Source organism: Ostrea edulis, chromosome 8 (genome assembly GCF_947568905.1).
Source record: "Ostrea edulis chromosome 8, xbOstEdul1.1, whole genome shotgun sequence".
Lineage (NCBI taxonomy): Eukaryota > Metazoa > Mollusca > Bivalvia > Ostreida > Ostreidae > Ostrea > Ostrea edulis.
In genome coordinates, this window is record NC_079171.1 from 75,750,886 (window position 1) to 75,760,417 (window position 9,532).

Here is a 9,532-nt window from a genome sequence, read left to right on the forward strand (position 1 = left end):
TTTTAGAGGTTTTTAGAGACTAAATGACAGTATTTTAAAATCGATTTAAATCTGCATGGATCACGATTTGGGGTAGGCATATGACATGTAATTTTGTTAGGAATTGGACAGGGAACAATTTCTTATAAAATTTGTCAATGTATCCCATGACCTCATATAGGTCTACGGGGTCAAAGGTCATATAAGTGCACATTTTTGCAATCTTTTTTCTCTGAAATATATATATTACGACCCCTCTCACTAGATTAGAGTCAACAATAGGACATTCTAAATGTATGAGCTAATGTGCCTTTTAATATACTACAAAAAGAACAAAATCAAACTAATCAATTTTATTGACAAACAAATATTTTTGGTTGCTAAGTAACAACACTCATAGTACAATTTTGACCATAATTTGCCTTTCTGCATCCATTCGACACAATTTAAACGTAATTACAATCCATGATGATTAGTAAATGTCACATTATCTTAAAATATAATCTTTAAATAGATCTTAATCATTTTAAAAGGTTTTTAACAAAAAATGTATGAAGAGAATTAAGGTCAAAGGTCATCAAATGGAAACTTCGTACTTTATATACTTGTTCATCATTTTCTAATAATATGACGTTTTGCCATTATGTTCCATTAAATAGAATAAGTATTGCAACATTAAAACAAAAATCTTTCAATTATTGTTAATCTAAAATAATCTATTTTTTATTCAGTTATATTTGGTTGCTAAGCAACAACACCTTATCAAATGTTATCAAAAAGTACTAACCATTTTTCCTCTCCAAGTTCAACATAAGCGAATGTTCAAGTACTTACTTTCAATCACTAGATTTAAATGTACTTGCATCATATTTAACAAAAATGTTCTTATATTCAACCTCTTGAAACCTATTTCTAGACATAATTCTTTATAACGAGTTGTTCCGATAGGGACATGCGTTGACCAATATCTGTCTATCGACTGGAACTTCACAGCAGGCGTGTATAAGATAATGCACAAAAATCTGGAAAAAAAAGTATTTCTTAATACTTAGTCCTAAATACTAATGTATTGTCAAAGCTTTTGAATACTCAAATTGGCTCTGTAAATGTTTTCGATAATCAAGGCCCTCTGAAAAGTATGCATTTAATTACTTATGAAATTTTATCAGAGGTAATTGTAGTACACATTTAATAAATGAGTTACATTCACAGCCAGATTAATTTTGGTAAAGGTAATCTTTTTACTATGCATTTTATTATTCTTTTGAAACTGGAAGTCACTGCCACAATATCGGTTTTTAAAACTAGTAATACCTGTACAGTTCCTCTTCAGTGAGAGGCTGCAAACTTCCTTGGGAAGTATATGGCAACCCTTCCCCCTAGATGTGACCATCTCAGCATAATGGTTGGTGGCAACACAGATGGAGAAAACCAAATCTTCTGTCAAAGACAGCTTCATAAAATCTGCAGTTCTCCGAATAATAGGGTCCCATATCTGAAAGAAAATTGCAAATAAAATCAGTATTGGCCACCATACCTTAAAACGTGTCATACCTTATAATTAGAAACTAATTAGAAATTGTTTTGTCTCATTTTGTATGTATACGATCCCTAGTTATGCAGCAAAAAAAAAAAAAAAAAAAAAAAACCACAAAAAAAAAAAGAACAGTAAAATGGTACACACATATCAGTGTACCATAATGCCATGATTCCAATTGTGAATGTATTATCTGGATTTATTTGAATGTTAATCAAATTTACACTGATTTAACCCTATATTCAACCTCAAAGAGTCATACCAACTGAAAGCCAGGTTGTCACCCCGAATGAAATGCCACAGTTCTGGGATCAGGTGTTCCTGTGTCCTCCATATCAGCATCCTTCCAATGCATGTCTGGATTTGTCAGTAGACTGTCGCTAGCGGATGATACCTGGGAACTTCCCACTAAATATTGGGATGTCAATACCCTTTTTAAAGAAGAAAAGAAATCACAATTAAGAATTGTTGGTTTATGTTTAAAAAGCAAAATCTAAGTTTCACGGTAGCATGGAACAGTTTCGCACTTAAATTTATTTACTCAAATTTATTTAAAGATATGGTAAGGGATTGCATACATGTGTTAGAAATGAATCGAATATTTTATTATACATTGCGAGAGTAGCAGAGTGGGTAATGAACAAAAAATGTATCATGTAGGTATCTGCATTATGCCTAGCATATATTATACACGAGGGCAAATACTGAAGAAATTCAGGTTAAAACCTACAGGGTCCAGCGAAAATACTGAAACTCTGAGGGAAAGTGAATGACCCCAGATATAAAAGTTGAATTGAATTGCTTCTTAAAGGTACCCAGTGTCTAAATCCCCTTGTATGGTACTCTGATGGGCTGTGGATTTAGTCGAAATTAGAGAAAATCTAGGCAAGAAGGGGATTGATTGATTGATGTTTTCTGCCAAACTCAACAATTTTTCAGTTATCTGGTGGCACCCAGTTTTTTTTATTGGTGGAAGAGAGAACCCAGATACCTGGGGAGAGACCACCGATCTTTCGAAAGTAAACTGGGAAAACATTCTCACTTACCGGCACGAATGGGATTCGAACTCGCGCCGACAGAGATGAGAGGCCGTGTGATTGTGAGCGCAATGATCTAACCACTCGGCCACGGAGGAGACCGGCAAGAACACAGGGGCTCGGTTGTCAGATATTGAAGTTTTGTATTATTTGTTCCCGAATAATAAATTGAAGTTTTGCATGATTTGTGTCCGAATAATAAATTATATAAATAAAATCCACCACCAAAATCCGCTTTTTTAGAGGTTTTCAAAAAGGTGTATCATGTGTACATTAAAGTACTTGGCACACTGATTTGACTGCGGATAACTCCGTTTACCTGATCATGATATGGGGCTCACGGCGGGTGTGACCGGTCAACAGGGGATGCTTACTTCTCCTAGGCACATGATCCCACCTCTGGTGTGTCCAGGGGTCCGTGTTTGCCCAACTATCTATTTTGTATTGCTTGTAGGAGTTATGAGATTGATCACTGTTCGTTATCTTCACCTTGCTTTTATATAATTTATTATTCGGACACAAATCATGCAAAACTTCAATTTATTATTCGGGAACAAATAATACAAAACTTCAATATCTGACAACCGAGCCCCTGTGGGTAAGAAGGGAACACATGCCCATCAGCTCATAGCATACAAGTACCAGCATGTATGGATCACATTTAATTTATGGTCATAATCTACTAAGTGTATATAAAATACATGCATTTGGATAAAAGAGAAATCAATATGATTTTTCATTAGCCTGTCATAATCAGACTTTGATTGATGTTAACCCACCCCCATTTTGGCCCAAACACACATGTTGTTTTTATTTCTGTTATAGAATAAAGAAAATAATTCAAATTATGATAATAAATTCTATCATAAGTGTGTTTTCCTAACAGATTGTGTTTTCTTTTCATAGAAAGATAATTTCTTTTATAAACATGGAAAAAACTTGGAAAATAGCCTTCTCACCAGCGGTCGTGAATGCCCAGTCTGATTAAAACCACCCCATCCCATTATACACTAAATACACCCCCTTCTTACACTCGCGCGTCACGCAAGGAGATAATTCTGGGGAAAGGGGGGGGGGGGTAATCAAACTGCCGGACCCGGACAGGGTGTTATTCACTTGTTTTAGATATCATAAAATATAAATATTTGCTTTCATGAAACGACAAACCATGGCATCAAATTGCGGTTAATTAATCGTGAATTTTTCATAACATGACGAGACCACATTTTTGTTTTCTTTTTAATCGGCCTATGTGGCTACATCAACTTACATGTACGTATTTATACTGAATGCATGATCGTTTGGGTCATCCTGCAACAGGCGATCCAGGGCATCTTCTTCTGACATCAGGTCGTTTTAAAGATGTAAAATACAAGCGTTGGTTGTGACAGTCACGGTGAAGCTGTGTTGTTTTCGTTGAAACGGAAACACGTGTCATTCTCCGTGCACACTTTCAGAAAACCCCGCGAGGCCCGCGATCCGGATCACGGAAAAATAAAAGTATACAGGCTATATATAGGCGAACTTCTTTTTTGTTTTCTTTCTTTGGCAGAGAAAAAAATTATTTCTATTCCGAACAAATATAACGTTTATATCTGAATTTGAAGTACTTTATTTATCTTTTTTTAAATTCAATCTGCCGATGTAATATTCTCAATAGGTGTTTTATGAAGTTACATGTAGGTTGTGTAACTGTTATAAACCAATATTGGTTTTATGCTTTAAAAAAAAAAAAACAGAGATACCTGGCTGATTATTTCATACATGTATGTATGTTGTTTTAGTGTATCAACAGGTACTGAATTTACTATAAGAGGACAATACAAATAGTTTTCACCACTTTATTGTGCGACGCGCGTCGATTGCTTTTAGCGACGTCGATTTGTCGCTAATTTTTAAGAAAACCGCGCAGCATGTCCCAATTTCATTTTATCGTAATATAAAAACTACCGAGAATTATAATATGAATAAGGGTCCATCAAAAAGAACATTTCTTCTACTTTTACAGGATGTATTTACTTTTCCCTATTTCCATATATAAATATAGATAAAACGCCGATCTGTTTAAACATTGCGAAATAAAATCGTAAAACAACGTATATGTGCAAAAAAATACTATTTTCTTATAACTTTGCCAGCCATTAAAAATAATTTTTATATGTACTGAAAGCAGGGAATATATGCTTCTCAAAAATATAAAAAATATTGCATTCATAGGGAAAATAAAAAAAATCATAGCGAGGGGGGAAATGGCCTTGCGACAAAGCGTTGCGTCATATTTAGACGAAGTCGTCATTCATTTTAAATGCTTTTTTAAATTTAATGGCTTTATTTATTCAATTGATTTTTGCATAGTTAAAAAATATAGAAAATTTCCAAAAATATGATATATAAAACATATATCTTACGTCCGTAGTTTCAAAGATTTATAGACACTCCTTTTGCGTAGCCCTGTTTTTACGCGCTATCGGTCATATTGACCGATACGGTAGAGAAAGGGTTAAAGTATTCGCCTACATTCAGAAATACCTGAATCTGTGGTTTTCCTTATGCCCTGATCGACCCTAGCCTGTAGCTTACTTCATTCCCTCTCTACTTTAGTTAGATCAGAATCTAAATCCTCTACAATAGCCCTTTGTCCTATTTTATAAAACAGTATAATTCTAACTTAACTGCCCTCGCATCCCGTCGCTGCCACCATTTTTGTAACGTATTTCCTGAAAGACTAGAAGGCTATCAAAATCCGTGCCTTATCAATCCAAGCGCACGAGGTGTAATTAGAATAAGAACTTTCATTGGTAAAATGAAATTGGGAATGTTATTGGAAACTGGACCTGCAGATATACACAAATATGACAAAATCAACCCAGGTTAATAATTGCTATCAAATCAAGGGAATTCAATCAACATACTCAGATCAGGGTTAACGATATGAGTTGTAATATCAAAATAATTTAGCAATGGGTATGGGCACCCCCAGTCAACGACTGGCTAACCCGGGACTAACGCTTGTACCGCAGCCTTATTCAGGACACAAAGTACAGGTGACATACCTTCAACCGTTGCACACACTGTAGAGCCTTATCCAGGCAAACACTGTGAGGAGCAACCCGGCCGTCAGTCAATTTCAGTATATAGAAAAGACGAACTGTGTGGCTAGCTTTTATTTGGTCGACCTCAACAGTGCCAGACATTTTACTACTAAGGTAACACCCAATGCCTCCACTCTAACACCTGTACAACTAATGGGATCAAACACTGACTTACTCAGTAAATCACTTTATTGCTTGCAACTCACTGTTAATCTTGTCCACCACGTCTTCTCAGCCCGGGCTTCAACAATAATCGACAAACGACACAAGTTTGATGCTGTGTTTATAGCGATAGGTCATGCGACTAAAATACAGACGTTTACATTGCAAACTCCACTGTCGAAACTTGAAGGTTGACGAATGAATTTCCGGAATATTATATTTACTCATATACTTGTTTTTCAGCGTCTTAATGATTAAAACAGTTCTTCATTTGATAGAACTTTGTTTTCTTTTTTCGTCATTTTGAACGAAGCGGCATGTGGGTCAATAATATAAAATGTATGTAAACGTGTTGTTTACCAATTCCAGCGATTGTTATCAATCAAAAGGGTAAAAATAAGTAATAAATATCATTTTAAAATATGTATTGGGGTATAAATACGGGTTGTTCTGGTGATCAATTTCCACAAAGCCCAACTTAATGATGCAATGTGAAATTGTCATATACCCGCCTTTCATAGTCTATTTCTCTCGAAGATGTTTATAAATTTCCACTGTCATCTGGCCCAGAAAAATAGATGATTTCAGCAGGGGTCCCAAAATCTGGCATTCAAATAAGGAATATATAAGCAAATCAAAACAACGTTTAATTTGATCAGAAATTACTTTGTGTTTTTTAACAGGAGCGTGAAGTTGGCATAAAATTGCCAAAATTAATGAAACATTTCATAAATTCAGGGTATATTTTTCGATTTCTCTTAATACACAATGTATATTAAATTCATTTTGCTCGACAGATGGCCACACCTTTTCCTAAGCAATAATCTGGATAAAATTTAACAGTTATCAAACTCTTTTTGAAAAATGGCGGGAAAACTCTTATTCATGACGTAATAATGCTATAAAATTAGAAATAACCTTGATTTAAGTTGAGATTGTGTACTTGGCATCTATTTAACTTATTCAAAACATAGATCAAGCTTGATTCAAGACACATTTAAATCAAAGAATTTTTTTGGGCCTTTTTATGTACACAATCGTACCTTGTTCTTTGCAATATTTATAGGAGACGTTCGCTTATCATAGTTTGTGTTATGACGTTTGTAGTGGGACTTGTTGATATAATTCAACAGAGTACCAGGTATTACGAAGGTTTAAGTACCCTCTATCTTAATAGTAACTCTTCATTATCTTCACTTTTTGAAAGAAACGGAAAACGTTCTTCGAATTACAAATTATATCTGCTTTTAGTATAATAATGATCGTTATATAATTTAAAATACATTGATTTAAACCGAGATTGTTGAAAAATCTGTAACATCAAGTCATTAAATTGAATTGGTTGGCCATTAACCTCTTACACAATTGAGATGCCATTTTGCCGATAGCATCTTTATCCAATAATATTCCCAAAGAGTAAGGAGGTAAGGATGATTATATGGTGTTGACTATGATATATCTGATACACACACGGATGAAAATAAGAAAGATTCATAGATAAACCGTCGTTGATATATCTAAATATCCAGTAAAAGGTGAAGGCAGACTTGTTTTCTAATCAGATGATCAAATTTATTCAAACAACAATTACAACAGGGTAATTCTTAACAGAAAAGACTATTGCATCCAACTTTGGCAAATGTATCAAATCATATAGATACAATATATAAGGATCACGGTGGGTATGACTGGTCAACAGTGAGTGCTTACTCATTTCGGGTACCTGGACTTACCTCTGGTATATTCAAGATTCTGTGTTTGTTCAACTCTCTATTTTGTATTGGTTATAGGAGTTGTGAAATTGAACACTGATCGTTATATTTATTTTTCGTTCAGTATGCAACTTATCTAATTCGCTTATTAAGCATGGATTCTTAAATACAGGAGAAAGTATGGTGTGTTATTTGGTTTTGATGTATTTTATAGAATCTTGATATTTATCGTAGATCTTATGTTTTTATCATTCGCCTAGACAATATGTTGATATCGATAATGATATATCTAACAAATGAAAAGGAAGCTATTCCTTGTAGTGCCTTTTAACAAATTCAACGAGAGTGGGACAACCAGTTCTGTTAGTGGAGTTAACAAGACAATGAATATGTATTTTTTTTAAAACAGACACGGATTAAATCTCGAATTGTGGCTGATTATTTTTCTGCTTTTAGCTAATCATGAAACAACCATTCAAACATACAGGACCAATCAATTGAGTGTTTTCGGTAACGTTACAGACTACACGTTACACAAATCTTTGTATTGTTATTTGCCAATACACAAACCGTCCGTGGGCTTCGTCGCGGATATCACCACTTTGCAGGATGTGTGAAATATTGCGCCGACTAAATAGTGATGGTAAAGTGGAATTTCAAAAAAGATATTTTAATATCGATCAAAACGAATTAACTTGATTCAATACATAAATTAAAGCAATGACGATGATTAATAAATGGGAATTAATCTATTACATATATCAATAGAAGCAAAAATGTTTCCATCAAATGATTTTAAATCAATTACATTTGACCGAAACTTATATCTAATCTGGATAATACAATGGTCTATGTACAACAAGTATATTCCATGAAAAATGCTAAGGATGTTTGGCACAATATAATACATCATGGCTAGAGAGTCTACATAGTTGAACTTTACAGAAGTGTTTGACTTCTTGCGAAGAGTGGGACGTATATCTAATGGGCCTGTATGATGTAATATCTTGTCTAATATCATACGTATATTATGCTGACCTAATGCATAGCTCTTATCCTTGGACGAATTTGGCTTCACTTTTTTGGCACACTGTTTTTGGCTATATTTAGCTCTAAAACTTCATAGTTATTTCGGATTTCAAACATTTCGGTTGAGCATCACTGAAGAGACATTATTTGTCAAAATGCGCATCTGGTGCATCAAAATTGGTACCGTATAAGTTTTACATATATCACACTTTTCGCAAGAAGTAAAACACTTCTGTTAAGTTCAAACATCTGGATTACCTGACCCCACCCCCTAACTGCACTGTTGTGACAAAAACCCTTTCATTTGAATGGAATACCCAAGTTATACACTGGTCATTGTTGTAGACAGAGCTTATAGGGACCAATTATATATTTTTTTTTTATTTACGAAAAAAGACATCGAATGGTGAACAAGACCAACAACTGATTGGCAGCCACGTGCTATCATTACTTATGCTTACAATGTATGAAAAAAATAAAAAATAAACGGACATGCTGAAAGTTAACATGTTCTTGACAAGCAGAAAATAAAACAATAACAAGAAATGATACTTAAATTATCCGATCTTCAAAAACGTTAAATGTTGTCCATGTGTGTGTGGGTAGGGAGGGGGGGGTCTTGATCCACTCAAATTGTCTCGACTTCCCTTCTGACTTCAATTTCTGAAATTGTGATATGATGAAGCAATTAAATACTTGTATGTACCTTGTAAAGCACTGTCAGAGAGAGTGAGAAAGAGATAGGGTAAGTGAGTTACAGAAAAGGAGAGAGAGAGAGAGAGAGAGAGAGAGAGAGAGAGAGATAGAGAGAGAGAGAGAGAGAGAGAGAGAGAGAGAGAGAGAGAGAAAGAGAGAGAGCATCAGTAATCATATACAGATATGTGAAGTGTCCTCAAATATGTTAATGTACACCATTTCTCTTATCTATTAAGTACTCACCTGCATTCATGTATTTTTATTTCACCATTGGTTTTTTTTGTCTTT

The 9,532-nt window shown here is 34.4% G+C and overlaps 1 long non-coding RNA gene across 1 annotated transcript; it reads right to left on the reverse strand.

The window, feature by feature from the left end:
• Positions 1–317: 317 nt before the first annotated feature.
• On the reverse strand, positions 318–4,021 carry LOC125682726 (uncharacterized). The gene is made up of 4 exons (XR_007372639.2): positions 3,824–4,021; positions 1,779–1,947; positions 1,294–1,474; positions 318–1,001 (listed from the first exon to the last, which is right to left on the reverse strand). It is a non-coding gene; the product is annotated as an uncharacterized LOC125682726 (long non-coding RNA).
• Positions 4,022–9,532: the final 5,511 nt, after the last annotated feature.